This window comes from Pteropus alecto, unplaced genomic scaffold (genome assembly GCF_000325575.1).
Source record: "Pteropus alecto unplaced genomic scaffold, ASM32557v1 scaffold37, whole genome shotgun sequence".
Classification (NCBI taxonomy): Eukaryota; Metazoa; Chordata; class Mammalia; order Chiroptera; family Pteropodidae; genus Pteropus; species Pteropus alecto.
This window is the reverse complement of record NW_006440605.1, coordinates 174786-181907: the sequence shown is the minus strand read 5'-3', so window position 1 is coordinate 181907 and position 7122 is coordinate 174786.

The window sequence follows — 7122 nt, the reverse complement described above, 5'->3', positions numbered from 1 at the left end:
GAGGAGTGGAGATAGTGCACTCTGTGGAGGGCCCCTCGTGGATGAAAGTGTGGAGAGGTGGGGAAGGAGGCGGGAGCCCGGGCTGGCCAGAGCAGAGGGCAGAGGAGCTCGGAGTCAGTGAGGCAGGTAAGAGGGAGCCATGGCAGGTTCTTGTTCTTTTCTAACTGTGCCAAAATTACATAAGAAAATAAACCATTTTTACGTATAAAATTCGGTGGCGTTGAACATATTCGCAATATTGTGCAACTATCCATTTCCAGAACCTTCTCGTCTTCCCAAACTGACACTCGGTCTCCATTCAACACTATCTCCCCACCCGACTCCCTCAGCCCCTGGCTCTGAATCTGACTCCTCCAGGGACCTCATGTGAGTGGAATCCTGCAGTATTATTGGTCCTTCTGTGTCTGGCTTCTTACGTTTTACATGTTTTTAAGCTTTATCCATGTTGTAGCATGTGTCAGAATTTCATTTTTTTAAAAGTTTGAATACAAGGCTGAATAATATTCCATTGTATGGATGGACCACATTGTGTTTAATCATTCATCTGTCAGTGGACACCGGGGTTGCTTGCACATTTTAGCTATTGTGAATCATGCTGCTGTGAACATGGGTAGGCAAATATCTGTTCGAGTCTCCGCTTTCAACTTCTTTGAATACATACCCAGGAGTGGAATTGCTGGGTCACGTGATAACTTGCAGTTTAATTTTTTTGAAGAAATGCCAAACTGTTTTCCGCAGTGACTGCTTTGTTTTACACTTCAACAAGCAGTGCACAAAGGTTCCAATTCCTCCATATTCTCACCAATACTTGTTATTTTCTGTTTTTTGTTTTTTTGTTTTTTTTTTTATAGCCATCCCAGTGGATGTGAAGCGGTGGTATCTCATTTTGGTTTTGATTTGCATTTCCTTAATGACTAGTGACGTTGAGCATGTTTTCATGTGCTTATTGGCCATTTGTATATCTTTTTTTGAGAAATTTCTGTTCAAGTTCTTTGTCCAGTTTTGAACTTTTTGTTGTTGTTATTGTTGGGATATAGAAGTTCATTAAATGTTCTGGATATCAACCCTTTGTCGGATATGTGATTTGTAAATATTTTCTCCTATTCTGTAGCTTATCTTTTTACTTTCTTAATAAGTGTCTTTTGATGTACAAAAGTTAATTTTGATGAAGTCTGACTTATCTATTTTGTCATTTGTTGCTTGTGCTTTTGATGTCATATACATGGAATCATTAACAATTTCAATATCATGAAGATTTTCCCCAATCTTTTCTTTTAAGAGTTTTATTTTTTTAGGTCTTTAACTTTGGTCTTTAATCTCATGGTAGGTTCTTGAGCAAGGGAAGTTCAGGAGAGTCTTGCCAAGCAGTACCTTGAGACCCCAGGGCACAAATCATGTCGAAAACAGATTGGGGGTTCAGCCACCCACAGGTACAGTGTGAGTCAGAGCTGGATCTCAGGTTGTGTTAATAGCAATGGCTTGTAGAGCTCTGAGGAAGTGATGTCAGCACAAATCGACCTCTAGAAAGAGACTCGGGTGGGTGGTGGAGGAGATGGGTATAATTGACATATTGGCAGCCTGTGAAGCCACAGACAGGATGGCCCAGGTGCAGGGGTGAGGAGTTGGGGGAGGAGACAGAGCAAGAGCCATCAGAGATGGGGGAGGTAAACTGAGGATGTGGCGTAAGGATTTGAGGGAGCTGTGAGTCTCAAGCAGGAGAGAGGGCTCACCAGTGTCTACTGCTCATGGGACTCAGTGACAAGGAAGACAAAGAGAACAAATGGGGTGAGGGAGGTCCTAGACATCTATCTGTCTGGAATTCAGCCAGGCAAGGGAGCAGGGTCTCAGGGGAAACAGATTTTGAGGCTGGATGAGGGGACGGGAGGCTAAGAAGTGGGTTGGAGAGTATAGACAGTCATTTCTTTCTTATTCAGCTATGATTTATACCGAATAGCGTGTCTTTTCCTCCTGGTTTCTTTTTCCTTTTATTTAAAAAATTAAGGTATAATTTACATAGAGTAAAATTCATCTATTTTAGTGTGGAATTCTATGATATTTGACAAATGCATATAGCCGTACGACCTCTACCTCAGTCCCCCATCCCCAGCCTCTGGCAACCACTGATCCATCTGTCACTATATTGCTTCTTCCAGAATATCGTGTAAATGGAAGCATATGATATGCAGCCTTTCGAGTGTGGCTTCTTTCACTCAGCAGAATGCACTGGAGATCCCCCCGTGATGTTGTTGGCGTATCGATGTTTTATCGCTTGTTATTGCTGAGGAATATTCTGTGGCATAGATGTGTCACCTTTCACCCTTTCATCTGTTGAGGGACATTTGAGTTCTTACCAATTTTGGCAATTGTGGGTAAAGCTGCTATAAACATTTATGCGCAGGTTTTTGTATGAAGGTAAGTTTTTATTTCTCTTGAATGAATACCTAGGAGTCCTCACCCTCACACACACACACACACACATTCATTCTCTCTCTCTCTCTCTCTCTCTCTCTCTCTCTCTTTCTCTCTCAGCTTTGACAGCTTTGGGGGTATTGCTCACATACCATGCAGTTTATCCATTTGAAGTGTACAATTCACAGAGTTGCACAAACATCACCACTATCTAATTTTAGAACATTTCATCTTCTTGAAAAGAAACCCTGTCCCCATTAGTAATCGGTCCCTGTTCCTCTGCTCTTTGCCTGCTCAGCTCTGCTTATTCTGAGCATTTCACATAAATGGAATCATATAATGTGTGGTCTTTTGTAACTGGCTTCTTTCACTTAGTATGTTTTTGATGTCCATCCATGTGTTATACTGTGAATCAGTTTTTTGAAATTTCTTTTTATGGTTGAATAATATTCTATTGCATGAATCAGCACATTTTGTTCATCCATCCATCCATCCATCCATCCATCCATCCATCCATCCATTCATCAATGGGCATTGGGCTGTCTCTACCTTTGGCTGTTGTGAATTGTGCTGCTATGAACATTCCTGAACAGGCATTTGTTTTAATGCCTGTTTTCAGTTCTTTTTGGTATATACCTAGGAGTGGAATTTCTGAGTCACATGGAAACTCTATGTTTAACACTTTGAGGCACTGCCAAACTGTTTTCCATGGTGGCTGCACCATTTTACATTCCTACCAGCAGTGTATGAAGGTTCCTGTTTCTCCACATCCTCACCAACAGTTGTTATTATCTGACTTTTTGATTCTAGCCATCTTAGTGGGTGTGAAGTAATGTCTGATTGTGGTTTTGATTTGCATTTCCCTAATGACTAGTGATGCTGAGCATCTTTTTATGTCGGTGTTCTGTATAGCGCCTTTGGAAAAATGTCAGTTCAGGTCTTTTGCTGTTTTTAATTGGCAGGTCTGGTTAGAATGAAGAGTCTGGCTCCTTGTTTAGCCACCCTGACCCGGACCTCCCCTAATTCCCACTCCCGTGGCTTCCCCTCGGCCCCAGATCCATCTCTGCATGTCGCTCATCGCCCAGGGGACCAGCAGCCCATCTCAACCTACAAATGCTTCCTCATACTCCCTTTCCACTTGCAAAACAAGAAAGTCCTTCGAGGACCCTTCCCCAGTGCAGGTCTTTGCCAGGATGGCCTTGCTGGGCCACTTTAATAGAAAAACGACTGGTAGCTGCTGTGGGGAGACAAGGTTTCTCAACATTATAAAACCTTCCAAACATACAGAAAAGTGGAGAGCATTGTCCACTGGCCTGCCCACCCTTAGATTCCACAATTATCATGTTGCTATACTTACTTTATCACACATCTATCCCTCTCTCTCTCCATCGGTATTTCATTCCTTGTATTTCTGAGGAGTATTCCGTGGTATGGATGTGTCACCTTTTACCCTTTGATTCCTCCCTTCCTCCCTCCCTCATTCAATCATATTGTTTTTTGCATGCTGTCATCAGAACCCGTCACCCCCAAACTCTTCAGCATGCACATCACTACCTAGAGTTCAATATTTTATGTTTCTTTGTAATTGGGAGGGGGTGAAATTTACATACGAGAAATGGAATGTCTTATGTGTACATTCCCTGAGATGCAGACATCTGTGTAACTCAACCTAGATCAAGATATAGAACATCATCATCACCCCCAGACAGTGGAAGGTAGACAATTTTAAGTTATCTGCCTTGCTAGATAACCGTTTAGGTATCTAACTACCTTTAAGCACCTCCCCCTCAAATAGGATCATCCTGTTTTTCTTCTACAAATAGATGTGGACCTGTTTCCATTCCAACCCTCAGTCTCACATCTCATTCCAACCCCCTGTTGAGGGGCATTCAGGTCGGCTTACGTTTTCTAGAAACTCATCCCTGGTGGGGCAAGGAAAGGCATTTCAGGATGGCAGAGAATTTCTAAGGCTGAAAGGAAGGAGTCAGTGGAGAGGAGACGGGAAGGCTGTGGAGCAAGGCCCTCTGATGGGCAAAGCTTGTTCCGGCCACAGGGCCTTTGCACGTGCAGTGCCCCCTGCCCCGTGTAGTCTCCTCTGGTTCTCTGAATGGCCAGCTCCACCACCTTCAGATCCGGGCTCAAACGCCACCTGCTCAGAGAAGGTGACCATCGCAGGCCTGTCTTTCCTCTCACTATTTCCTGCTTGTTTCCTTGTAGCACTTGCCCCCATCTGTCATTATTTTTGGCTCTTCCTTGTTCTTCACACTCCTTTTTGAGTCTTAGCTTCAAGATGGCAGCGCCTGTGATTGCCTTCATCCCATATTCCCAACACTGGGTCTAAAACAATAAGAATTCAACATGAGTCAGTGCAAGGGATGAACGGTTACAGGTGCTGGGGCATGGGACCAGCGCTGATGTCTGGGCGCTCCGTGCAAGGCCTCTGAAAGCCCAGAGGTCGATTTGGGGGTCCCCTACCTGAGCCCAGCGGGCTGGGGATCCTCTCTAAATCTACTTTGGCTTTCCTGTTTCTCTGGTCCCGCAGGGTCCTGTGAGGTTCGGGCAGATTCGCATCTGCCCTTCTTCCTCACCAGCACATCGTGCGTGCGGCTCCGAAGCACCTGAACTGGCGGGCCAGACCCGCGCGCCATTCCCGCTGCACCAGGCTCTGCGCTGGGGCGGGAGATGCCCTCGCGTGGGCATGACATGCGCTTCCACCCCTTGCCCATCAAGTGCCAGCACAGCGGCACCCGCCGACCTCTGCTCTCACCTGGGTGCCTGCACGCTGTGCAATCGGTGAGTGCGATGCGTGTGCCTTGGGTGGAAGCTGCTGGGGAGAACTCGGGGCGGTGGCTGGGGTGGGGCCTGGAAGAGTCGGGGAGCGGCAGAAGGGCAGAGGAGACCCATAGGGCCTGAAGGAACCGTGATGGCTGGGGGTACCTGGGTGTCTTTGCCAGCTGTAGCCATGCTGTAGTGCGCGACCGTCTGCTTCGCACTTGGAAGCTGATGAGGAGGCGGGGCAGGAGAGGAGGAGGTGGGGGTACTGGGCTGGGGTGGGAAGGACCATAGGGACAGATGGGCGTGGCGCGCCTTCCCTGAAGGGCGGGGCCCTGGTTCGGGGCGGGCCCAGGAGGAGGGCTAGGGGGCGTGGTCCTCAAGGTAGGGGGCTCGTCTTCTACAGCCTTTGCGATGCTTTCGTGCTGACTCTGTGCACCCGCCCTGGAAGGGAGGCAAAGAGTGGGGAGGGCGATGAGGGGACCCGTGTTCTTATTTGCCTGCGGTATGCTAGGTAGGCAGCTACCTGCATCAGACCTAGAAGCTGGAGAAGCGCTGGTGGGGTGCCGGCCTGGGTGCATGGGGAAAGGTCACAGAGAACACGTAGATTGTCCTCAGTGGCCTGCACCAGGTAGCCTAGGTGCACCAGGGTGGGGGTTGCTATGGGGATGAGGCAGACTGACAGGGATCAGGAGATGCAAGAGGGTTTGTGTGGCTGCTCACTTGGCCACACTGGCAACTCCCTAGACCTTCCCTCCCTGGGGTGAGGTGCTGGACCTGGCCATCATCAGCCAGGACCCCAGGTGGGTGGCCCATAGCCGTAGTGGCCTACAAGCAGATGCCCTGGTACCACAACAGCCAGACTGCTCTGGGAGGCTGGCTGCCTGTAAGTTACCACAGGATGTAGATCAAGGCTTAGTTTCTGCTCAGGGTCGGGGCTCAAGGAGGTGAGGGCTGGGAACTCCAGAGCTTAGGGGCTGAATGAGGGGGTGTGCCTGTGAGTAAGTCCTCATAGATGCTCCTGGCAAAAGGTTTCGTGCAATTCTGTATGTGTGTTAGCTGTTGTGTGCATTTCTGAGTGTGTATGTATGTTAGCTGTTGAGTGCCTTTCTGAGTGTGCAAAGGGATATGTTAGGGAAAAGGAGCCCAGTGGGTAGGAAGCCTGTGGAGCGGGACTGCTTGGGTTCGAATCCAGCTTCTGCCACTTAAGGGCTGTGGGCCAACTTCTCCCTGCCTCAATATTTTCTTTCATTGTGGATTCATTCATTCTGCAAATATTTACTGGGTATTTACGCTGTGCTTGGCACTGTCCCGGGTACTGCAGGTCATAGTAGTAAACCAGACACAAATCCCTGCTCTGGTGGGCCAGGCTGACAGTAGAGATGAAGAAGAAAGTATATGGTATGTCGGATGGTGGCAAGTGCTGTGTGTGTGCATGTGGGGAGAGAATTGCAGTTGTAGATTGAGAGGCCTCGCAGAGAAGATGACATTAGGGTAAGGAATGGAAGGAGGTGAGCAGTAAGCTGTGCGGTACTTTGGGGAGAAGAGCCTCTCTGGCAGAGGGAAGAGCATGTGCAAAGGTCCTGGGGCAGGAATTTACTTGGCATGTTTATGGAACAGTAAGGAGGCTCTTGTGGCTTTTGCAGCTTTAGTGAGGGGGAGAGACGGAGGAGGTGAGGGCAGGGAGATGGGGGCAGGTGAGCAGGGTCTTGTGGGCCTTGGGGGTAGGGGGCTTGGGCTCTTACCGTGGGAGGGTGTTGAAGCAGCTCCCTCTGGCTGCTGTGTGTATGGTGATGACATTTATCCCCAAGGAGTCCTTATAAGAATTAGATGAATGACTATGTGTGAAGTGATAGTACGGTGACTGGTGCATACTAAACATGCATTAAATACTAGGTTATTATTAAGTGTGATGGCCACGTGTGTCTGTGGGGGGGGCTT